Genomic DNA, 27,113 nt, shown 5'->3' with positions numbered 1-27,113 from the left:
CGCGTTTAGCAATAAAGTAAAGTAATTTACATGGCGTTATTCAATGACACGCAGGTCATGCAAAATAATAAAGACAACTCCTATGGCTCCTGCCGGTTGTCATACTCATCGACATGCAAGTCGTGATTCCTATTACAAGAATATGATCAATCTCATACATCACATATATCATTCATCACATCTTCTGGCCATATCACATCACAAGGCACATGCTGCAAAACAAGTTAGATGTCCTCTAATTGTTGTTGCAAGTTTTTACGTGGCTTCTATAGGTTTCTAGCAAGAACGTTTCTTACCTACGTAAAACCACAACATGATATGCCAATTTCTATTTACCCTTCATAAGGACCCTTTTCATCGAATCCGTTCCGACTAAAGTGGGAGAGACAGACACCCGCTAGCCACCTTATGCAACTAGTGCATGTCAGTCGGTGGAACCTGTCTCACGTAAGCGTACGTGTAAGGTCGGTCCGGGCCGCTTCATCCCACAATACCGTCAAAACAAGATAAGACTAGTAGTGGCAAGAAAAATTGACAACATCTACGCCCACAACTGCTTTGTGTTCTACTCGTGCATAGTAACTACACATAGGCCTGGCTCATGATGCCACTGTTGAGGATCGTAGCAGAATTTTAAAATTTCCTATGCATCACCAAGATCCATCTATGGAGTATACTAGCAACGAGGGGAAAGGAGTGCATCTACATACCCTTGTAGATCGCGAGCGGAAGCGTTCAAGTGAACGGGGTTGATGGAGTCGTACTCGCCGTGATCCAAATCACCGATGACCGAGTGCCGAACAGACGGCACCTCCGCGTTCAACACACGTACGGAGCAGCGACGTCTCCTCCTTCTTGATCCAGCAAGGGGGAAGGAGAGGTTGATGGAGATCTAGCAGCACGACGGCGTGGTGGTGGATGTAGCGGGATCTCGGCAGGCTTCGCCAAGCTTCTGCGAGAGGGAGAGGTGTTGCAGGGGGAGAGGGAGGCGCCAGGGGCTGTGGTGTTGCTGCCCTCCCTCCCCCCCACTATATATAGGGTCCCTGGGGGGGCGCCGGCCCTGGGAGATCAGATCTCGAAGGGGGGCAGCGGCCAAGGGGGTGGCTTGCCCCCCAAGGCAAGTGGGGCGCCCCCCCACCCCAGGATTTCCAAGCCTAGGCGCAGGGGGGAGGCCCATGAGGGGCGCCCCAGCCCACTAAGGGCTAGTTCCCTTCCCACTTCAGCCTATGGGGCCCTCCGGGATAGGTGGCCCCACCCGGTGGACCCCCGGGACCATTCCGGTGGTCCCGGTACAATACCGATAACCCCCGAAACTTTCCCGGTGGCCAAAACTGGACTTCCTATATATAATTCTTCACCTCCAGACCATTCCGGAACTCCTCGTGACGTCCGGGATCTCATCCGGGACTCCGAACAACTTTCGGGTTTCCGCATACTCATATCTCTACAACCCTAGCGTCACCGAACCTTAAGTGTGTAGACCCTACGGGTTCGGCAGACATGCAGACATGACCGAGACGCCTCTCTGGTCAATAACCAACAGCGGGATCTGGATACCCATGTTGGCTCCCACATGTTCCACGATGATCTCATCAGATGAACCACGATGTCGAGGATTCAATCAATCCCGTATACAATTCCCTTTGTCAATCGGTACGTTACTTGCCCGAGATTCGATCGTCGGTATCCCAATACCTTGTTCAATCTCGTTACCGGCAAGTCTCTTTACTCGTACCGTAATGCATGATCCCGTGACTAACTCCTTAGTCACATTGGGCTCATTATGATGATGCACTACCGAGTGGGCCCAGAGATACCTCTCCGTCACACGGAGTGACAAATCCCAGTCTCGATCCGTGCCAACCCAACAGACACTTTCGGAGATACCCGTAGTGTATCTTTATAGTCACCCAGTTACGTTGTGACGTTTGGTGCACCCAAAGCACTCGTACGGTATACGGGAGTTGCACGATCTCATGGTCTAAGGAAATGATACTTGACATTGGAAAAGCTCTAGCAAACGAACTACACGATCTTTTGTGCTATGCTTAGGATTGGGTCTTGTCCATCACATCATTCTCCTAATGATGTGATCCCGTTATCAACGACATCCAATGTCCATAGTCAGGAAACCACTACAATCTGTTGATCAACAAGCTAGTCAACTAGAGGCTCACTAGGGACATGTTGTGGCCTATGTATTCACACATGTATTACGATTTCCGGATAACACAATTATAGCATGAACAATAGACAATTATCATGAACAAAGAAATATAATAATAACCATTTATTATTGCCTGTAGGGCATATTTCCAACAGGCGCCCCCCCTCCCAGGGGGCCTATATATAGTGGGGGGAGGGAGGGCAGCAACACAACAGCCCCTGGCGCCTCCCTCTCCCCCTGCAACACCTCTCCCTCCCGCTTGCGCTTGGCGAAGCCCTGCCGGGATCCCCGCTACTTCCACCACCACGCCGTCGTGCTGCTGGATCTCCATCAACCTCTCCTTCCCCCTTGCTCGATCAAGAAGGAGGAGACGTCGCTGCTCCGTACGTGTGTTGAACACGGAGGTGTCGTCCGTTCGGCACTTGGTCATCGGTGATTTGGATCACGGCGAGTACGACTCCATCAACCCCGTTCACTTTAACGCTTCCGCTCGCGATCTACAAGGGTATGTAGATGCACTCCTTTCCCCTCGTTGCTAGTTTACTCCATAGATGGATCTTGGTGATGCGTAGGAAATTTTAAAATTCTGCTACGATCCCCAACATTGCTAACATGATTCGGACAGACTTAAGCATCGCTACAGGTGAGAAGGTCTCATCGTAGTCAACTCCTTGAACTTGTCGAAAACCTTTCGCGACAAGTCGAGCTTTGTAGACAGTAACATTACCGTTAGCGTCAGTCTTCTTCTTGAAGATCCATTTATTCTCTATGGCTTGCCGATCATTGGGCAAGTCAACCAAAGTCCACACTTTGTTCTCATACATGGATCCCATCTCAGATTTCATGGCCTCAAGCCATTTCGCGGAATCTGGGCTCATCATCGCTTCCTCATAGTTCGTAGGTTTGTCATGGTCTAGTAACATGACCTACAGAACAGGATTATCGTACCACTCTGGTGCAGATCTTACTCTGGTTGACCTACGAGGTTCGGTAGTAACTTGATCTGAAGTTTCATGATCATTATCATTAGCTTCCTCACTAATTGGTGTCGGGATCACAAGAACTGATTTCTGTGATGAACTACTTTCCAATAAGGGAGCAGGTACAGTTACCTCATCAAGTTCTACCTTCCTCCCACTCACTTCTTTCAAGAGAAACTCCTTCTCTAGAAAGGATCCATTCTTAGCAACGAATGTCTTGCCTTCGGATCTGTGATAGAAGGTGTACCCAACATTCTCCTTTGGGTATCCTATGAAGACACATTTCTCCGATTTGGGTTCGAGCTTATTAGGCTGAAGCTTTTTCACATAAGCATCGCAGCCCCAAACTTTAAGAAACGACAACTTTGGTTTCTTGCCAAACCACAGTTCATAAGGCGTTGTCTCAACGGATTTAGATGGTGCCCTATTTAACGTGAATGCACCCGTCTCTAAAGCATAACCCCAAAACTATAGCGGTAAATCAGTAAGAGACATCATAGATCGCACCATATCTAATAAAGTGCGGTTACGACGTTCGGACACACCATTACGCTGTGGTGTTCCGGGTGGCGTGAGTTGCGAAACTATTCCGCATTGTTTCAAATAAAGACCAAACTCGTAACTCAAATATTCTCCTCCACGATCAGATCATAGAAACTTTATTTTCTTGTTACGATGATGCTCCACTTCACTCTGAAATTTCTTGAACTTTTCAAATGTTTTAGACTTATGTTTCATCAAGTAGATATACCCATATCTGCTCAAATCATCTGTGAAGGTGAGAAAATAACGATACCCGCCGCGAGCCTCAATATTCGTCGGACCACATACATCAATATGTATGATCTCCATCAAATCTTTTGCTCACTCCATTGTTCCGGAGAACGGAGTTTTAGTCATCTTGCCCATGAGGCATGGTTCGCAAGTACCAAGTGATTCATAATCAAGTGATTCCAAAAGTCCATCAGAATGGAGTTTCTTCATGCGCTTTACACCAATATGACCCAAACGGTAGTGCCACAAATAAGTTGCACTATCATTATCAACTCTGCATCTTTTGGCTTCAATATTATGAATATGTGTGTCACTACTATCGAGATTCAATAAAAATAGACCACTCTTCAAGGGTGCATGACCATAAAAGATATTACTCATATAAATAGAACAACCATTATTCTCATATTTAAATGAATAATCGTCTCGCATCAAACAAGATCCAGATTTAATGTTCATGCTCAACGCTGGTACCAAATAACAATTATTCAGGTCTAAAACAAATCCTAAAGGTAGATGTAGAGGTAGCGTGCCGACGGCGATCACATCGACTTTGGAACCATTTCCCACGCACATCGTCACCTCGTCCTTAGCCAATCTTTGCTTAATCCGTAGTCCCTGTTTCGAGTTGCAAATATTAGCAACAGAACCAGTATCAAATACCCGGGTGCTAATGCGAGAATTAGTAAGGTACACATCGATAACATGTATATCACATATACCTTTGTTCACCTTACCATCCTTCTTATCCGCCAAATACTTGGGGCAGTTCCGCTTCCAGTGACCAGTCCCTTTGTAGTAGAAGCACCCAGTCTCAGGCTTAGGTCCAGACTTGGTCTTCTTCACTTGAGCAGCAACTTGCTTGCCGTTCTTCTTGAAGTTCCCCTTCTTCCCTTTACCCTTTTTCTTGAAACTGGTGGTCTTGTTGACCATCAACACTTGATGCTCCTTCTTGATTTCTACCTCCGCAGCCTTTAGCTTCGCGAAGAGCTCGGGAATTGTCTTGTTCATCCCTTGCATATTATAGTTCATCACGAAGCTCTTGTAGCTTGGTGGCAGTGATTGAAGAATTCTGTCAATGACACTATCATTAGGAAGATTAACTCCCAGTTGAATCAAGTGATTGTTATACCCAGACATTTTGAGTATATGTTCACTGACAGAACTATTCTCATCCATCTTGCAGCTGTAGAACTTATTGGAGACTTCATATCTCTCAATCCGGGCATTTGCTTGAAATATTAACTTCAACTCCTGGAACATCTCATATGCTCCATGACGTTCAAAACATCGTTGAAGTCCCGGTTCTAAGCCGTAAAGCATGGCACACTGAACTATTGAGTAGTCATCAGCTTTGCTCTGCCGGACGTTCACAACGTCCGGTGTTGCTCCTGCAGCGGGTCTTGCACCTAGCGGTGCTTCCAGGACGTAATTCTTCTATGCAGCAATGAGGCTAATCCTCAAGTTACGGACCCAGTCCGTGTAATTGCTACCATCATCTTTCAACTTAGCTTTCTCAAGGAACGCATTAAAATTCAAAGGAACAGTAGCACGGGCCATTGAACTACAACAACATAGACATGCAAAATACTATCAGGTACTAAGTTCATGATAAATTAAAGTTCAATTAATCATATTAATTAAGAACTCCCACTTAGATAGACATCCCTCTAATCATCTAAGTGATCACGTGATCCAAATCAACTAAACCATGTCCGATCATCACGTCAGATGGAGTAGTTTTCAATGGTGAACATCACTATGTTGATCATTGATGTCCACTACACAACCTTCTTCTTGTAGACGTTGTTGGGCCTCCAAGTGCAGAGGTTTGTAGGACAGTAGCAAATTTCCCTCAAGTGGATGAGCTAAGGTTTATCAATCTGTGGGAGGCGTAGGATGAAGATGGTCTCTCTCAAGCAACCATGCAACCAAATAACAAAGAGTCTCTTGTGTCCCCAACACACCCAATACAATGGTAAATTGTATAGGTGCACTAGTTCGGCGAAGAGATGGTGATACAAGTGCAATATGGATGATAGATATGAGTATTTGTAATCTGAAAATATAAAAACAGCAAGGTAACAAGTGGTAAAAGTGAGCGTAAACGGTATTGCAATGCTAGGAAACAAGGCCTAGCTAGGGTTCATACTTTCACTAGTGCAAGTTCTCTCAACAATAATAACATAACTGGATCGTATAACTATCCCTCAACATGCAACAAAGAGTCACTCCAAAGTCACTAATAGCGGAGAACAAACAAAGAGATTATTGTAGGGTACGAAACCACCTCAAAGTTATCCTTTCTGATCAATCTATTCAAGAGTCCGTAGTAAAATAACACGAAGCTATTCTTTCCGTTCGATCTATCATAGAGTTCGTACTAGAATAACACCTTAAGACACAAATCAACCAAAACCCTAATGTCACCTAGATACTCCAATGTCACCTCAAGTATCCATGGGTATGATTATACGATATGCATCACACAATCTTAGATTCATCTATTCAACCAACACAAAGAACTTCAAAGAGTGCCCCAAAGTTTCTACCGGAGAGTCAAGACGAAAGCGTGTGCCAACCCCTATGCATAAGTTCACAAGGTCACAGAACCCGCAAGTTGATCACCAAAACATACATCAAGTAGATCACGTGAATATCCCATTGTCACCACAGATAAGCACATGCAAGACATATATCAAGTGTTCCCAAATCCTTAAAGACTCAATCTGATAAGATAACTTCAAAGGGAAAACTCAATCCATTACAAGAGAGTAGAGGGGGAGAAACATCATAAGATCCAATTGTAATAGCAAAGCTCGCGGTACATCAAGATCATGCCAAATCAAGAACACGAGAGAGAGAGAGATCAAACAAATAGCTACTGGTACATACCCTCAGCCCCGAGGGTGAACTACTCCCTCCTTGTCATGGAGAGCGCCAGGATGATGAAGATGGCCACCGGTGAGGGATCCCCCCTCCGGCAGGGTGCCGGAACAGGGACCCCATTGGTTTTTCGTGGCTCTGGAGGTTTGCGGCGGCGGAAATCCCAATCTAGGTTATGTTCTGGAAGTTTGGGTATATATAAGAGGTGTTGGCGTCGGGAACAAGTCAGGGGGGTCTCCGAGGCGGCCAAGAGGTAGGGGGCGCGCCCAGGGGGGTAGGGCGCGCCCCCACCCTCGTGGTGGCCTCGGGACTCTTCTGGTCCATCTCCGATGCTCCGTGGGCTTCTTCTGGTCCAAAAACAATCTTCGTGAAATTTCAGGTCAATTGGACTCCGTTTGGTTTTCCTTTTCTGCGATACTCAAAAACAAGGAAAAAACAGAAACTGACACTGGGCTCTAGGTTAATAGGTTAGTCTAAAAAATCATATAAAACAGCATATAAATGCATATAAAACATCCTAGATGGATAATATAATAGCATGGAACAATCAAAAATTATAGATACGTTGGAGACGTATCAATCATATCTACTATATGATTCATGGTCGACCTTTCGGACTCAGTGTTCCGAGGCCATATCTGCATATGCTAGGCTCGTCAAGTTTAACCCGAGTATTCTGCATGTGCAAAACTGGCTTGCACCCGTTGTATGTGAACGTAGATCTTATCACACCCGATCATCACGTGGTGTCTCGGCATGACGAACTTTCGCAACGGTGCATACTCAGGGAGAACACTTGTACCTTGAAATTTAGTGAGAGATCATCTTATAATGCTACCGTCAATCAAAGCAAAATAAGATGCATAAAAGATAAACATCACATACAATCAATATAAGTGATATGATATGGCCATCATCATATTGTGCCTTTGATCTCCATCTCCAAAGCACTGTCATGATCACCATCGTCACCGGCGCGACACCTTGATCTCCATCGTAGCATCGTTGTCGTCTCGCCAACTATTGTTTCTACGACTATCGCTACCGCTTAGTGATAAAGTAAAAACAATTACTGGGCGATTGCATTGCATACAATAAAGCGACAACCATATGGCTCCTGCTAGTTGCCGATAACTTTGTTACAAAACATGATCATCTCATATAATAAAATTTATCATCATGTCTTGACCATATCACATCACAACATGCCCTGCAAAAAACAAGTTAGACGTCCTCTACTTTGTTGTTGCAAGTTTTACGTGGCTGCTACGGGCTGAGCAAGAACCGTTCTTACCTACGCATCAAAACCACAATGATTTTTCGTCAAGTATGTGATGTTTTAACCTTCAACAAGGACCGGGCGTAGCCACACTCGATTCAACTAAAGTTGGAGAAACTGACACCCGTCAGCCACCTGTGTGCGAAGCACATCGGTAGAACCAGTCTCGCGTAAGCGTACGCGTAATGTCGGTCCGGGCCGCTTCATCCAACAATACCGCCAAATCAAAGTATGACATGCTGGTAATCAATATGACTATTATCGCCCACAACTCATTTGTGCTCTACTCGTGCATATAACATCTACGCATAAACCTGGCTCTGATACCACTGTTGGGGAACGTAGTAATTTCAAAAAATTCCTACGCACACGCAAGATCATGGTGATGCATAGCAACGAGGGGAGCGTGTTGTCTACGTACCCTCGTAGACCGTAAGCGGAAGCGTTATGACAACGCGGTTGATGTAGTCGTACGTCTTCACGATCCGACCGATCCTAGTACCGAAAGTACGGCACCTCCATGATCTGCACACGTTAGGCTCGGTGACGTCCCACGAACTCTCGATCTAGCTGAGTGTCGAGGGAGAGCTTCGTCAGCACGACGGCGTGATGACGGTGATGATGAAGCTACCGGTGCAGGGCTTCGCCTAAGCACTGCAACGATATGATCGAGGTGGATTATGGTGGAGGGGGGCACCGCACACGGCTAAGACAATGTCTGTTGTGTGTTCTAGGGTGCCCCCTGCACCCGTATATAAAGGAGCAAGGGGGAGGCCGGCCGGCCCTTGGGCGCGTCAAGGAGGGGAGGAGTCCTCCTCCTAGTAGGAGTAGGACTCCCATTTTCCTAGTCCAACTAGAAGGAGGAAGGGGGAAGGAAAGAGAGGGAGAGAGGGAGGGAAAGAGGGGGCGCCGCCCCCCCTCCTTGTCCAATTCGGACTCCTCAAGGGGGGGGGCAGCCCTAAGGCCCCCTCCTCTCTCTCTCTCACACAAGGCCCGTGATGGCCCATTAGTCCCCCCCCGGGGTTCCGATAACCCCCCGGCACTCCGATAATTATCCGGTGACCCTGGAACTCATCCGGTGTCCGAATATAGTCACCCAATATATCAATCTTTATGTCTCGACCATTTAGAGACTCCCCGTCATGTCCGTGATCATATCCGGGAGTCTGAACTACCTTCGGTACATCAAAACACATAAACTCATAATACCGATCGTCACCGAACGTTAAGCGTGTGGACCCTACGGGTTCGAGAACTATGTAGACATGACCGAGACACGTCTCTGGTCAATAACCAATAGCGGAACCTGGATGCTCATATTGGCTCCCACATATTCTACGAAGATCTTAATAGGTCAAACCGCATAACAACATACGTTGTTCCTTTGTCATCAGTATGTTACTTGCCCGAGATTCGATCGTCGGTATCTCAATACCTATTTCAATCTCGTTACCGGCAAGTCTCTTTACTCGTTCCGTAATGCATCATCCCGCAACTAACTCATTAGTCACATTGCTTGCAAGGCTTATAGTGATGTGCATTACCGAGAGGGCCCAGAGATACCTCTCCGACAATCGGAGTGACAAATCCTAATCTCGATCTATGCCAACTCAAAAAACACCATCGGAGACACCTGTAGAGCACCTTTATAATGACCCAGTTACGTTGTGACGTTTGGTAGCACACAAAGTGTTCCTCCGGTATTCGGGAGTTGCATAATCTCATAGTTATAGGAACATGTATAAGTCATGAAGAAACCAATAGCAACATACTAAACGATCAAGTGCTAAGCTAACGGAATGGGTTAAGTCAATCACATCATTCTCTAATGATGTGATCCCGTTCATCAAATGACAACTCATGTCTATGGCTAGGAAACTTAACCATCTTTGATTAACGAGCTAGTTAAGTAGAGGCATACTAGTGACACTCTGTTTGTCTATGTATTCACACATGTACTAAGTTTCCGGTTAATACAATTCTAGCATGAATAATAAACATTTATCATGATATAAAGAAATATAAATAACAACTTTATTATTGCCTCTAGGGCATATTTCCTTCATTTGTGTGATATGCGGAGTTTGTTTTTGCATATCTGTGGAAAAGTTGCTTTCCCTTTTTAGTTTCTTTTAGACAATTGGTTGTAGTTTGTAACATACATGCTCGATGGTTTCGTTAATGAAATCAGTAGAAATTGCTTTTATAAAACAAATCATGTTTTTACCACTAGTGCAGAACCGGGCTTTAGCGCCGGTTCGTAACGGCCTTTAGTGCCGGTTCTGCAACCGGCACTAAAGAGTGGAGACTAAAGCCCCCCCCCTTTACTACTGGTTCGGCACGAACCGGCGCTAAAGTGCCACCACGTGGCACGAGCCAGGCCCGGGTGCTGGTAGACCATTAGTACCAGTTGGTAGCACCAACCGGTACTAAATGTTTGGGGGGGTTTGGTTTTATTTTTTATTTTTCCATTAATTTTGTGTTTTCCATTTAATTTTTTTTGCTGGTATTTTACGATACTACATATTGTACACGTTATGCATATATATAAATAGATTTTCTCGTAGAACCGATCATATATATATAATCGAATGTCTCACAACCACCATTAATTATTCACACATACACATGTATATATATATATACAATTTCTCCTACATGTTGCCTTGGTGCCTTCGGAGCACGATGACAAGTGGTTCATGGGGGCGGTAGCGGGTAATAGTATTCTCCTTTGGGATCTATGACCTGGTCGAGCAAAAATCCCGCTATTTCCTCTTGAAGTGCTCATATGCGCTCTGTTGGTAGGAGCTGGTCCCGCATGTCTTTGAACTGTTAAGAAGGAGATCAATATGCATGTGTATTAGTTGTGTGACTAGATATCGACAATCATGTAAGATTTGTGAATAGTGTTCTGGCAAACGTACACATTGCTGTCTATCAGATCTGCTCCTTTCGGACGCCATCATGCGAATGTTCTCGCAAACGTAGTATGCACACACTTCAGTCCCCGGCGCCTGCTTCAGGGCCTTTACGAGAATAGAATTTAATTAGATAATAATTAATCAAGCATGATAATTAATTAATGGTATTGAAACAAGAATTAAAGAGATGGTAGCTAGCTAGCTAGTACTACTTAATTACTTACCTTGGGTCGATACCAAAATAGCTTTTCTCGCCATTTTCCTGGAGTCACCTTGATGTACTTTGCCGAAGCCCTGCCCGCCGGCAAAGAAAATTAATAAAAGGGTTATTAAAAATAGTTCATATCAGGAAATGACGAACTAAATAGGCCGACATATAGTTAATAATGATTGAAATTACCTGTTGACTATCCCCTTCACGATGTTGTAGTCACTTTCTTTTTAAGTAGTGAGTCCAGTACTTCAACTTTTCCTTCGTCAACTTTAATGTCAAACAAGATCCAGTGGAACCTGCATGCGCATACGTTTGCATGTATAAATTAAGCGGGCATGTGCATAACACTAATCAACTATAACCTTAAACCCTATACACTTATTAACATCTAGCTAGTAAGCAAAAACAGGTTTTGTAGTACAAGACAGTGTGACTCACTCGAAGTTGTAAGGAAGTAGTAGATCTTCATTGCTATTGAGGCGCTTCAAGAACCCTAGCATGTTTTTCTCTACATCTTGTCTACACCATTCCAATTTCCATGTGTATTCATTAACGGTATTTGGGTCAATGAACCCAATGCCATAGCGTCCAGCTTTTTTCATTTCATACATCTTCATCCTGCATAATACCACAGAAAAGAATATATAGTGAGGATATATAATTACAGGTAATTAATGATCAATCAATGAGCACTAGAGCTAGTTTGAGACTTAAATTACAGAAAGAAATCACTTACAGACAATAGCAACTGACGATAGATTTGTCGAGTGCATCTTGATTGAATAACTGAAATAGTTCTGAATACTCAACGGACAAAGCTTTCTTATGGAAGTAATGATCTTCCTCGACTTGCACCATGAGGGACTCTCGATTGGAACTCTTGGTAATTTTCATGTACCAATCATGCAATTCATACATTCTCGTTGGGAGGTTCTTGACCTCCTCGGGCTCGACCAAAGGTTCGCCCCGGACATATTTCCGTTTTATTTCCTCCTCTCTAAGCGGAGACATGGGCTCGATATCGAGGAGTTGTCCAACAGTGATCTTGAGCATTTCAGCCTGCATTATATGATCCTCAGTTATTACCACATTGCCCAGCTCGGGAACGTAAACAGTTTGCCCACAATAATATTGGGCGCGCGTACTCTCATGTGTTGTTGGCACAACAAGCGGGGGGGTCGATTGCGCCACCTGTTCTCCCAGCTGGGGAACGGTTTTCCCGCATTTTTTGACAGCTGCTTGTTGGCTCGAGCTCGAGCGCGTACTCTCATGTGTTGTTGGCACAACAAGCGGGGGGGTCGATTGCGCCACCTGTTCTCCCAGCTGGGGAACGGTTTTCCCGCATTTTTTGACAGCTGCTTGTTGGCTCGAGCTCGAGCTCGCTTCTTTCTGTAGTCGTGCTCGATGTGCCTTCCTGATTTGGTGCTCATAGTCTGAGTCAACAGGCTTGGGAGCTGGTGGTCTAGCCATACGAATGAAGTGGTCAATCTTTTCCTCAGGCACTTTCTCCCTCGGCGGCGGTGCCGGTTTCGGTCCAAAATGGGCGTCCACTTCGGCCGGCACTATGGCATCGTTTTGCTCCTCGGTCATGTCATAAGGCCTCTGAGGAAGAGGAGCGAGGCTGCTTGGACCATATTTATATCGCTTGTCTCCGTCTGTACTTCCTGTACTACCTCGACTCGTACCGCTACGCACCATAGCTGCGGCGTGTCTCTTCTGCGATTGCTGAGGCGGCGGAGACGGCTGACGTGGCTGAGTTGGAGCAGGAGGAGTGGCCTGACGCTGTGCCGGACTTGAAGCAGGAGGTGTGGCCTGACACGGTGTCGGACTTGTAGCAGGAGGTGTGGCCTGACGCTGTGCCAGACTTGAAGCAGGAGGTGTGGCCTGACACGGTGTCGGACTTGAAACAGGAGGAGTGGCCTGACGCTGTGCCGGACTTGAAGAAGGAGTCTGCTCACGCGTTCGTGGACTTGGAGGAGCGGGAGTCTGCTGACACGGTGGCGGACTTCGAGGAGGAGTCGGCAGACGCGGTGTCGGTGGACTTGAAAGATGATGCAATCCTTTCTCCATAGGATGATACGATGTATGGCCTCTCCCAGTGTGTGCTCGTCGTCACCTCCAGGAATGTCAAGCTGTAGCCCCGAATATGGGTCAACCACCTCATCAACCAAGACACGAGCATAGCCCGCTGGAATCGGGGCACAATGGAAGGTTGCTTCGGGGGTAATTGTAAAAGCAACGGCGTCCGCCACCTTCATGGATATGTTCTTCATTTTGAAGTGTAGCTCACAGTTAGTGTTCTCTATGATGTCATCCACAAGGTATGTATCCAGCAGTGCGTCGCCCGGGGCGGAACCAACGCTGCTTCTCGGCATGGATGGGACGGTGCTATCCAATGCTGGATGATCATCCGCTTGCTGCTGCCGCTACTGAGACCCCCTTTCCTGGCTAAGTGAGTCGATCTGCTGCTGCTGCTGGAATTTGAGTGCCAAGTCCGCGTGCCTTGCTTCTAGGCCTTGAAGGCGTTCCGCGTCCTGCTTCCTCTGCTTCTCCTCCAGCTTCCTCTTCTTCTCCTCCTCCATCTTCTTTCTTGCACGGGTCGTGTAGTCTTCGTTCCATTCCGAAAAGCCCTCATACCAGGGAATAACGCCCTTGCCTCGTGTTCTTCCCGGGTGTTCAGGATTTCCCAGGGTGCGCGTAAGCTCGTCGTTCTCTCTGTTGGGCGTGAACACTGTGACGCCCGGATAATCAAGCTACAGTAAAACTCTGCTAATGGTGCCACGTTACCTCCGTTACTGTTGCTAATCTATCGCTAGATCAAAACGGTCCAAAATTCAAAGTTCAAAATCAAGCAAACAATAAACGTTTTCAAATATTAAAACTAAAATGTTCGGAGTGAACCAAATATTGCATAGATAATAATGGTGGAGAAACCTAACTTTAATAAAATGTTTAAGTGTTCAAAATAATTAAAATAGAGGTTTAAATATTAAAATAAATGCCTTGTGAATTTTATAAAATATTAAACTATTTTAATTTGAGTTGGGAATTAATGTGGCAATAGTATATTTAAAAGTATTAATTTAAGTGCTAGTGATAATTTTTATAAAACTAAAATAAAAGAGTAACTAAAAGAAAACAAAAAAGAAAAATAAGAAAAAGTAAAACAAAAACAAAACAAAGCAAAAAAATAAAATAAAATACGAAGCAAGACCCCCCCCCTCCCCTGGGCCGTTCGGCCCAGCAGGGCACCAGGCCAATGGGATGGCCCAGCCGCGCCCCTGCATAATCCCCCCACCCCGCAACCCTAACCCCCACCTCCCCACTCCCTCGCTCCCCCACTCCCCGATCCCATCTGGATCGGGGCAACGACCGCGGCGCCCCGCTACCTACCCCGCCGCCCCGGCGACGCCAGGCGCTCGCTGGACCTCGCCGGCGCCGCCCCACCGCCGTCCTCCTCGCCTCCCCCCTCTCCCGATCTGGGAGCCCCGACGTCGCGACGCCGCCGCCCGGCGCGTCCCGCCGCCACCTCGCCCCAACCCCACCCCCCCCCGTCGCACCGGACCGCGCCGTCCCTGCCTCTCCCTCGCGCAACTCCCCCTCGAGCTGGACGTCGCTGCCTCGCCGTCCCCGTCGCCGGCGCGCGCCGTCCCCCGTGACTCCGGCCCTCCCCGAGCATGCGTTTGCACCACTACAGGGCTGGTGAGCCCTCCGTCGATCCCCCTCCTCCTTCGCGTGGATCCGTCGCCGTTGACGCCGTACGTCGCCGTGGCCGAGCTCACTGGAGCTCGCGCTCACCGCAGCCGCCCACGCCCGTGTGCGCACTCCCGCACGCTCGCAGCCATGCCCCACTCATCGCCCGCTGCCTTCCCCAGTTGCTGGCCCGTGCCGCGCCGCGCGCTTGCCGCGCTGTGGTGCCCGTGGCCGGCCGGTGCGCCTCGCCGTGGGTGCGGCCCCGCACCCAACACCACCCCGCCTGCTGGCCACGCCCTGATCCAGCACCCACACCTGCTATGGCCTGTGTGCCACTGCACGTGGGACCAGCCCCAAAACTTTTAAGAAAATTAAACGAATTAAAAATAATAATAAATAATAACAGAATAAAAAAATAGTTAAATTAATTAACCAATTAATCATGTTAATTAACCTGTTAGCTACTTAGTTAGTTTAAGCTAATCCTAGTAGTTAAATAGGCAGGCAATGACAATGGGGCCCCGCCTGTCATGTTTGACTAGTCAACAGTCAACCCAATTGACTGCTGACTAGGACTGTTGACTATGGTCAACTGCTCCCGGTGGACCCACCTGTAAGCCACATGTATATAGTGCTGGGTACACTTCTGTGTACCCATAGCTTTATCTAATTAATTTCGAAATATTTAGTAATTTTAGAAATTGTTTAAAACTTTGGAAAATCATAGAAAAATATCCGTAGCTCGGATGAAAAAGTTTTCTACATGAAAGTTGCTCAGAACGACGAGACGAATCCGGATACGCAGCCCGTTCGTCCGCCACACATCCGTAGCATAGCAAACCTGTAACATTTCACCTCCGGTTCATCTGTCCGAAAACGCGAAACACCGGGGATACTTTCCTGGATGTTTCCCCTTTCGCCGGTATCACCTATCCCTACGTTAGGTCACCCCTAGCACAACGTATCACCGCGTCTTGCTTTGTGTTACATTTGATTGCTCTATTATTTATTGTGTTCCCCCTCCGTTACTTCTTTCCGGTAGACTCCGAGACCGCTGCCGATGTTCGTGTGTTCGACTACATCGAAGACGACCCCTCCTTCTTGTCTGAGCAACCAGGCAAGCCCCCCCCCCCTTGATCACCAGATATCGCCTATTCTTCTCTATACTGCTTGCATTAGAGTAGTGTAGCATGTTACTGCTTTCCGTTAATCCTATCCTGATGCATAGCCTGTCATTGTTGCTACAGTTGTTACCCTTACCTACTATCCTACTGCTTAGTATAGGATGCTAGTGTTCCATCAGTGGCCCTACACTCTTGTCCGTCTGCCATGCTATACTACTAGGCCGTGATCACTTTGGGAGGTGATCACGGGTATATACTATATGCATTATATACATGACACATGTGGTGACTAAAGTCGGGTCGGCTCGTTGAGTACCCGCAAGTGATTCTGATGAGGGGGCTGAAAGGACAGGTGGCTCCACCCCGGTAGAGGTGGGCCTGGGTTCCTGACGGCCCCCGACTGTTGCTTTGTGGCGGAGCGACAGGGCAGGTTGAGACCACCCAGGAGAGAGGTGGGCCTGGCCCTGGTCGGCGTTCGCGGATACCTAACACGCTTAACGAGTTCTGGGTATTTGATCTGAGTCTGGCCATTTGGTCTATACGCACTAACCATCTACGCGGGAGTAGTTATGGGTATCCCGGCATCGTGGTATCAGCCGAAGCATTCGTGACGTCAGCGACTGAGTGGCGCGCGCCGGATTGGACTGGAACGCCACTAGGCTAGGTCTGCTTCCGGCCGCGTACGCAACGTGCAGGTGTGCATAGGGCGATGGGCCCAGACCCCTGCGCGCATAGGGTTAGACCGGCGTGCTGACCTCTCTGTTGTGCTTAGGTGGGGCTGCGACGTGTTGATCTTCCGAGGCCGGGCATGACCCAGGAAAGTGTGTCCGGCCAAATGGGATCGAGCGTGTTGGGTTATGTGGTGCACCCCTGCAGGGAAGTTTATCTATTCGAATAGCCGTGTCCCTCGGTAAAAGGACGACCCGGAGTTGTACCTTGACCTTATGACAACTAGAACCGGATACTGAATAAAATACACCCTTCCAAGTGCCAGATACAACCCGGTGATCGCTCTCTAATAGGGCGACGAGGAGGGGATCGCCGGGTAGGATTATGCTATGCGATGCTACTTGGAGAACTTCAATCTACTCTCTTCTACATGCTGCAAAATGGAGGCTGCCAGAAGCGTAGTCTTCGACAGGATTAGCTATCGCCCTCTTATTCTGGCATTCTGCAGTTCAGCCCACTGATATGGCCCCTTTACACTTATACACATGCATATGTAGTGTAGCTCCTTGCTTGCGAGTACTTTGGATGAGTACTCATGGTTGCTTTTGTCCCTCTTTTCCCCTTTCTATACCTGATTGTCGCAACCAGATGCTGGAGTCCAGGAGCTAGAGATCCCGAGGATGATTCTACGTGGAGTTCGGCTTCGAGGAGTATTTAGGAGGTCCCAGGCAGGAGGCCTTGCCTTTTCGATCGTTGCTACTTTTGTGCTAGCCTTCTTAAGGCAAACTTGTTTAACTTGTGTCTGTACTCAGATATTGTTGCTTCCGCTGACTCGTCTATGATCAAGCAATTGTATTCGAGCCCTCGAGGCCCCTGGCTTGTATTATGATGCTTGAATGACTTATTTATGTTGTAGAGTTGTGTTGTGATATCTTCCCGTGAGTGCCTGATCTTGATCGTACACATTTGCGTGCATGATTAGTGTACGGTCAAATCGGGGGAGTCACAAGTTGGTATCAGAGCCAACTGCCTGTAGGAATCCCCCCTTTCCAACTCCTTGGTCGAAGTTGAGTCTAGTCATTGCTAAACTTTTACTAACATGGCTGTGTGGCTTACGGGCCCACGTCGCCATTGGGTGGTATTAGGATCTTTTACTCCTTGTCTATACTCTGGGACTCTGAACTCTCTCCTATTCGGGTTAAATGATTTTGCTAAAAGGACTAACTGTAAGTTCTCGTAAATACTTTCTCCCGGAGAGCCCTTTATCACAGATGGTCGCCGACTGCACCAGAAGATGTTGAAGATACTCTTTGATCATTCCCGAGACCCTTGTGCCCTCTGCCTTTTCAATTCCCTACTACCGATATATCCATATGGATAACAACATACACTTGTTGTTCATACAATTACTCTGAGTTTCTCGTGTTATTACCAGATACATCGAATTGCTCTCCGGCTTTTTAAGAATCCCTTGTACCACTGCCTTGCAGTTCTTTTCCACCTGAATACCCCTACGAATAATTTCTCGCACTTATCGAGTATCCGCTCATCCCCAAATGATTCGTGTATTTCACAAAGTCTTCGAAATACCATTCGATCTTCCGAAAATCCTCAGGAGCCTTTTTGCTCTTGAAATTCTTGCTTACTTGCATTATGATTAATCTTAAGTCTCGTAATCTTATTGGCATCTCTTGTCATTATCATTTTGAGTCTGTTGATTCAATTTGTTGCGAATGCTCGCAATCCTCAATCAGAGCCTAGAATTCATCCTTCCGGCTCAGACGTCATTTGAACAGGAGCTGGTTCTCGACTAATCAAATTACTGTCGATTGTATCCCTATGGCTATTCAACTTATCCATCCCTAATCAGAGCATTGCTTCGGATCCCTTGATTTGGAAATCATAATTCCTTTGCCTTTGAGCTTTGAGTTAGTCAGTTGTTGCTATAATCTGATCTCCTTGCATTCTTCTTCCTCTAGTGGAGTACCGTTGCTCATGTCAGATCCCTTGTGGACCACCAGATCCTTTGTTGGATTTTATCCGACAGCGTCCTTCATATTCAATAAGCCTGTGAGCTTTTCCTCGGATACATAATGCCGTTGGTAAATTGTATCCTCTGCTTTGTCAACCATGCTCTACTATTGAGCTTGTGTTATTTACTCCTGAAGTTTGTAGTATATCTTTCTACGATGCCCCGATGGGTTGAACCTATGCCTTCCTTAATCTGTGTGAACCCGAAAGATTTCGCGGGACATACTTATCTGGTATTGCACCAGGTAAAACTTTCGACAACTAATGTCATTATCAAAATACGAGAGGCGAATGGAAGGTTATGCATTGAAGAAGTGGGAGTCGACCTTGAACCTTTGTGTTTATGCCCATGGACACGATGTAGATCCTATCATGGAAGCTTCTTATAATAATAGCTATTTCCCTGGTATAATATCATCTGGTATCGGTGAATTGATCCTTTGCGATCGTGGTTCCGACCATGTTCTCCTTTAAATACCATTTCCTATGCAAGTTTAAGTAATTGTCTTCTATAGAGCAATACCCCAATCCACCCTCTACTTTGATCTGCCGTCGAGTATTACCCCCTGGTATCTCGAGATTATCATGGAACTGCATAACTTCTTATGAGTTTTTCATCAAGTGCTACATTCTCACTGATTCCAATTTTCCACTGGCTCTGAGTTATTAGTCACTCGAGAACACCGATAAGTGAATCGATTCCGCACTCCGATTCAATAAATCTTAAGTAATTCTTGTTGCTTACGAGTTTAATAATCCTTCAAATCATTCCTAGCCTTATCGGATATATCATTATCCTGCAAACTTTTTAACTGTGCTACCCGGTCCTTCCCGAAACACAACTTTCGATGATGAGCTAAGCTTACGTCGATCTTCCTCGTCATATTAGTTCGCCTTGAACAACAAGCTTGATTTCAAGTTTGTGCCGTACCCTTGGTTCCATTAACCTATCGCTTTCATCATTCCTCTGACTTGATGTCATCGCCGATAGATTACATCTTCATGAAATCTCTCGACAAATGTGTCGTGATCAGCACCAACATTTTGAGCTCTTCCAGGATATCAGTCGAAATTCAGGATGAGAAATACCATCCTTGCCCCTCGATGATTTGTGTTATCATCGGCAACGTTATTGCCCCCCCCCCCTCCAATTCAGACTTGATCATGTTATGGAGCTCTTTCCTATCTAGCTTATGTTATGTTCTACATTGAAGAATTACTGTCCTTCATGTCAAGGATGTTGTGAGGATTGCCTCACCTCTTAAGAAATTCCTGATATAGAAATACTTCTCGCCATCTCCATTCATTTCCAGGTTCACGTGTTGATTCTAACCGGGATACCAACAGGTGAACTGTGTTGTTTGGATTCTGCCCTTCTAGCAACCCTATTCCTTTGAAGTTAATGGTCGGACGTTCATTCTTAGACTATTGATTATTGAATCACCATTCCGACGTTGGTCGTGCAACCCAGCCCATATTTCGGGTGCACCTTTCAACCAATGTTTAATTGTGTATGTTTTTCTCGAGCATACCTCATTATATCATTTGATCTGACCAATTGTATCTCCTTGTTCACATAAGTGTGGAAATCCCTCTTTTTGGAAATCTCGAGGAATTGTCGCTGAGTCCATCAGCCACCCCCTCATCCTCTCCTTGGTTTAATGATGAACTCTTGTTTCGGAACTCGCTTCAATTCTCGAGAATCTTACAATGTCATCTTGACAATTTGTGTTGCACCTTTCTTCTCAGGCATCCTAAGTCTGAGTTATCCTGACACCAATCAAATCTGAATCTCGGTCAGATATGATGGTTGGAACATATTTCCAAGAGTTATAACATTGGCCTATTTATGACCCGGTAAGGGATGACATGCCGAACACACCTGGCCGGAGGACCTATTGTTATAAGCTTTCCTTTCAGCAAGGTTATCTATTCTTCCATGAGGAAATTGTAAGACTTATTCTATAAGTTGTTCCTGATGGATCCTTTTTGTTTCCAAATTCTGATCTTCACCTGTTGACCATGTCAATGCTATCTCAAAGCATGTCTATGGTACTCCGATTTTCAACAAGAACATTTGAAGCCCAATACTAAATGTTTCTTGCTCAATTATCCAAACACCGCTGTATGGGTGATGTCATGAAATTCCTCTCCCCTTACCTAAATGGTTTTCTACTTTCTATCCTGTCATGGATATGATACGCTGCTTGTCCTTGGGAAGGATATACCCCTGAAATATGTGTTTAAACACATTTTCCTTTCCATTCTTCTGTTTAATCTGATAATCATATTTTCCTTTCCATTGTTTGGTTTAACCTTTCTGGTGATCTATATGATCTAAGCAGTAATATTCTCCTACTTATGTAAACACCTCGGTGTACAACTCTGTCAGTAAGACCCTGTTACTATTGTTGGTGACATTTCGGTAACCACCGATGGACGAGAACTTTGCCTAATGGTCCGCCTCGTTTGAACGAGCAGGAAAATGGTTCTCTTCGTCCCTCGCCCTTGGTACCAATGTGTTGCCGACATAACTGACAGGGTGTTCCCTGACATGCCTTGCTATCATGACCGTGCAAGATGTCACTGCTCCTATAAAAAAAACCACATGGTGGGCCCATAACCCACAGTTCCACAGGATCGAAACCTGACTCTCCTGTACACCCCCGGTTTCCAAAGTTACTCCTCGCGCTTGACTTCTTATGTAACTCACGGGCCACCTGCCAAGTGATCTATTCGGGTATCAGACGCAATACTTATTCTCGTTGCTCTGAACCCCTTTCACCTTCTGATAGGCATCGAACGCTTGCCTATCGGATTGAAACTGCTCATGGTACTTTCTTACTTTGCTCTCGACATCTTCTTAGGTTTCAATTCGAGAGATACTTATGCTTCTTCCCCTGGGTTAACCGCTTGATGCTCGATCTTGTTAGAATCCGTCCTTATAGGGAATAAGCTATTCCAATGAAAAGTTTTCCCTGCTCACCCTTTCGTAAGTACGGTGAAGATCCTGTAGGAAGGACGACAAACTTCATCTTGATGACCTGAAGCAGAGGATTGAAGACATCAACGTAATGGATCGACCTCTTCGAGAAGAGGAACTATGACCGAGAAGAATCGTTAGAATTTCGTAACCAGATCCCTTCCCCCTTATAACCGCTCCTAAATCTCGGGACGAGATTTCTTGTAGTGGAGGAGAATTGTAACGCCCGGATAATCAAGCTACAGTAAAACTCTGCTAATAGTGCCACGTTACCTCCGTTACTGTTGCTAATCTATCGTTAGATCAAAACCGGTCCAAAATTCAAAGTTCAAAATCAAGCAAACAATAAACGTTTTCAAATATTAAAACTAAAATGTTCGGAGTGAACCAAATATTGCATAGATAATAATGGTGGAGAAACCTAACTTTAATAAAATGTTTAAGTGTTCAAAATAATTAAAATAGAGGTTTAAATATTAAAATAAATGCCTTGTGAATTTTCTAAAATATTAAACTATTTTAATTTGAGTTGGGAATTAATGTGGCAATAGTATATTTAAAAGTATTAATTTAAGTGCTAGTGATAATTTTTATAAAACTAAAATAAAAGAGGAACTAAAAGAAAACAAAAAAGAAAAATAAGAAAAAGTAAAACAAAAACAAAACAAAGCAAAAAAATAAAATAAAATACGAAGCAAGACCCCACCTCCCCTGGGCCGTTCGGCCCAGCAGGGCACCAGGCCAATGGGCTGGCCCAGCCGCGCCCCTGCATAATCCCCCCCCCCCCCCGCAACCCTAACCCCCACCTCCCCACTCCCTCGCTCCCCCACTCCCCGATCCCATCTGGATCGGGGCAACGACCGCGGCGCCCCGCTACCTACCCCGCCGCCCCGGCGACAACAGGCGCTCGCTGGACCTCGCCGGCGCCGCCCCATCGCTTCTTCCCCGCTGCCCCCCCCCCCCCCTCGAGCTACGTCGCCATCACCACGACGCCGTCCTCGCCAGGCGCCTCCTCGCCTGCGCCGCCCCACCGCCGTCCTCCTCGCCTCCCCCTCTCCCGATCTGGGAGCCCCGACGTCGCGACGCCGCCGCCCGGCGCGTCCCGCCGCCACCTCGCCCCAACCCCCCCCACCTCCCCGGTCGCACCGGACCGTGCCGTCCCTGCCTCTCCCTCGCGCAACTCCCCCCCCCCCCGAGCTGGACGTCGCCGCCTCGCCCTCCCCGTCGCCGGCGCGCGCCGTCCCCCGTGACTACGGCCCTCCCCGAGCATGCGTTTGCACCACTACAGGGCTGGTGAGCCCTCCGTCGATCCCCCTCCTCCTTCGCGTGGATCCGTCGCCGTTGACGCCGTACGTCGCCGTGGCCGAGCTCACTGGAGCTCGCGCTCATCGCAGCCGCCCACGCCCATGGGCGCGCTCCCGCACGCTCGCAGCCATGCCCCGCTCATCGCCCGCTGCCATCCCCAGTTGCTGGCCCTTGCCGCGCCGCGCGCTTGCCGCGCTGTGGTGCCCGTGGCCGGCCGGTGCGCCTCGCCGTGGGTGCGGCCCCGCACCCAACACCACCCCGCCTGCTGGCCACGCCCTGATCCAGCACCCACACCTGCTATGGCATGTGTGCCACTGCACGTGGGACCAGCCCCAAAACGTTTAAGAAAATTAAACGAATTTAAAAAAATTAATTAAAAAAATAATAAATAATAACAGAATAAAAAATAGTTAAATTAATTAACCAATTAATCATGTTAATTAACCTGTTAGCTACTTAGTTAGTTTAAGCTAATCCTAGTAGTTAAATAGGCAGGCAATGACAATGGGGCCCCGCCTGTCATATTTGACTAGTCAACAGTCAACCGAATTGACTGCTGACTAGGACTGTTGACTATGGTCAACTGGTCCCGGTGGACCCACCTGTAAGCCACATGTACATAGTGCTGGGTACACTTCTGTGTACCCATAGCTTTATCTAATTAATTTCGAAATATTTAGTAATTTCAGAAATTGTTTAAAACTTTGGAAAATCATAGAAAAATATCCGTAGCTCGGATGAAAAAGTTTTCTACATGAAAGTTGCTCAGAACGACGAGACGAATCCGGATACGCAGCCCGTTCGTCCGCCACACATCCGTAGCATAGCAAACCTGTAACATTTCACCTCCGGTTCATCTGTCCGAAAACGCGAAACACCGGGGATACTTTCCCGGATGTTTCCCCTTTCGCCGGTATCACCTATCCCTGCGTTAGGTCACCCCTAGCACAACGTATCGCCGCGTCTTGCTTTGTGCTACATTTGATTGCTCTATTATTTATTGTGTTCCCCCTCCGTTACTTCTTTCCGGTAGACTCCGAGACCGCTGCCGATGTTCGTGTGTTCGACTACATCGAAGACGACCCCTCCTTCTTGTCTGAGCAACCAGGCAAGCCCCCCCCCCCCTTGATCACCAGATATCGCCTATTCTTCTCTATACTGCTTGCATTAGAGTAGTGTAGCATGTTACTGCTTTCCGTTAATCCTATCCTGATGCATAGCCTGTCATTGTTGCTACAGTTGTTACCCTTACCTACTATCCTACTGCTTAGTATAGGATGCTAGTGTTCCATCAGTGGCCCTACACTCTTGTCCGTCTGCCATGCTATACTACTGGGCCGTGATCACTTTGGGAGGTGATCACGGGTATATACTATATGCATTATATACATGACACATGTGGTGACTAAAGTCGGGTCGGCTCGTTGAGTACCCGCAAGTGATTCTGATGAGGGGGCTGAAAGGACAGGTGGCTCCACCCCGGTAAAGGTGGGCCTGGGTTCCTGATGGCCCCCGACTGTTGCTTTGTGGCGGAGCGACAGGGCAGGTTGAGACCACCCAGGAGAGAGGTGGGCCTGGCCCTGGTCGGCGTTCGCGGATACCTAACACGCTTAACGAGTTCTGGGTATTTGATCTGAGTCTGGCCATTTGGTCTATACGCACTAACCATCTACGCGGGAGTAGTTATGGGTATCCCGGCGTCGTGGTATCAGCCGAAGCCTTCGTGACGTCAGCGACTGAGTGGCGCGCGCCGGATTGGACTGGAACGCCACTAGGCTAGGTCTGCTTCCGGCCGCGTACGCAACATGCAGGTGTGCATAGGGCGATGGGCCCAGACCCCTGCGCGCATAGGGTTAGACCGGCGTGCTGACCTCTCTGTTGTGCTTAGGTGGGGCTGCGACGTGTTGATCTTCCGAGGCCGGGCATGACCCAGGAAAGTGTGTCCGGCCAAATGGGATCGAGCGTGTTGGGTTATGTGGTGCACCCCTGCAGGGAAGTTTATCTATTCGAATAGCCGTGTCCCTCGGTAAAAGGACGACCCGGAGTTGTACCTTGACCTTATGACAACTAGAACCGGATACTGAATAAAATACACCCTTCCAAGTGCCAGATACAACCCGGTGATCGCTCTCTAATAGGGCGACGAGGAGGGTATCGCCGGGTAGGATTATGCTATGCGATGCTACTTGGAGGACTTCAATCTACTCTCTTCTACATGCTGCAAAATGGAGGCTGCCAGAAGCATAGTCTTCGACAGGATTAGCTATTCCCCTCTTATTCTGGCATTCTGCAGTTCAGCCCACTGATATGGCTCCTTTACACTTATACACATGCATATGTAGTGTAGCTCCTTGCTTGCGAGTACTTTGGATGAGTACTCACGGTTGCTTTTGTCCCTCTTTTCCCCTTTCTATACCTGATTGTCGCAACCAGATGCTGGAGTCCAGGAGCTTGAGATCCCGAGGATGATTCTACGTGGAGTTCGGCTTCGAGGAGTAGTTAGGAGGTCCCAGGCAGGAGGCCTTGCCTTTTCGATCGTTGCTACTTTTGTGCTAGCCTTCTTAAGGCAAACTTGTTTAACTTGTGTCTGTACTCAGATATTGTTGCTTCCGCTGACTCGTCTATGATCAAGCAATTGTATTCGAGCCCTCGAGGCCCCTGGCTTGTATTATGATGCTTGAATGACTTATTTATGTTGTAGAGTTGTGTTGTGATATCTTCCCGTGAGTCCCTGATCTTGATCGTACACATTTGCATGCATGATTAGTGTACGGTCAAATCGGGGGAGTCACAAACACCCCCTTTCGAGCATCTTCTATTGCGTCAAGTAACTTTTGTTCGGCTCCTTTTAGACTTGCCTTCTTCGAAACCAGGCCTGTCTTCGGGTCCAACGCTCCCCCATGCGCATAGAACCAAGTTCTGCACCTGGGTTTTCGTCCGAAACCCTGATACTTCAAAAGAGATTGTCCATTTTGTACACGAAGTGCATCCAGTTTTTGCGGTAACCCTCTCTACTTTTTTGCACATGCTATGTGGGTGAAATTATGATACCATGCCAACTTTCAACCTTTTCTGAGTTCATTTGAAATGCTTTTCAATTTCAGGGTCATTTAGCTAAAAAAATCAGTAAATGCATGAAAGAATTTGTTTGCACATAAAATTTCTTCGCGTTTCAAATGCCAAAACACATAACTACCCTAACTATTACAGAGATTCCCTCCTGGGTGTGAAACACAGAAGAAAGTGATGATAGTGAAGCCGATCACATCCGAGATCTTTGGGTCTGAAACTTTTTCTTCGCGCGTGTCCCTTTGCGCCGTAGCCATGGAAAATCTTCATCATTTAACTGGATGCTCGGGTCAATATTCACTGTGAATGGAGCAATTTCATCAAACTTTTCATAATCTTCTGACATGTCTGTCTTGTCATCCACTCCCACGATGTTTCTCTTCCCAGAAAGAACTATGTGGCGCTTTGGCTCATCGTATGATGCATTCGCTTCCTTATTTTTTCTTTTTCTCGGCTTGGTAGACATATCCTTCACATAGAAAACCTGTGCCACATCATAGCTAGGACGAATGGTTCGTCTGCATACGCAAGATTGTTGAGATCCACTATTGTCATTCCATACTGCGGGTCTTCCGTTACCCCGCCTCATGTCATATTGACCCATTTGCACCGAAACAAAGGGACCTTCAAACCACGTCCATAGTCAAGTTCCCATATCTCCTCTATGTAACCATAATATGTTTCCTTTCCCGTCTTGGTTGTTGCATCAAAGCGGACACCACTGTTTTGGTTGGTGCTCTTCTTATCTTGGGCGATCGTGTAAAATGTATTACCATTTATCTCGTACCCTTTGAAAGTCATTATATTCGAAGATGGTAACTGGGACAACGAGTACAAGTCATCTTCAATAGAGGCGTCATGCATGGTACGTGTCTGCAACCAGCCGGCAAAACTCCTGGTTTGTTCACGTGTAATCCAGTCATCAGACCGCTCCGGGTGTTTGGAGCGTAGAAAATTCTTGTGTTCGTCCATACACGGAGCCACCAAGGCGGAATTCTGTAGAAGTGTGTAGTGTGCT

This window comes from Aegilops tauschii, chromosome 4 (assembly GCF_002575655.3).
Source record: "Aegilops tauschii subsp. strangulata cultivar AL8/78 chromosome 4, Aet v6.0, whole genome shotgun sequence".
NCBI classification, from domain to species: domain Eukaryota; kingdom Viridiplantae; phylum Streptophyta; class Magnoliopsida; order Poales; family Poaceae; genus Aegilops; species Aegilops tauschii.
The sequence above is the reverse complement of the archived record's forward strand: the minus strand, read 5'-3'. Positions refer to the sequence as shown.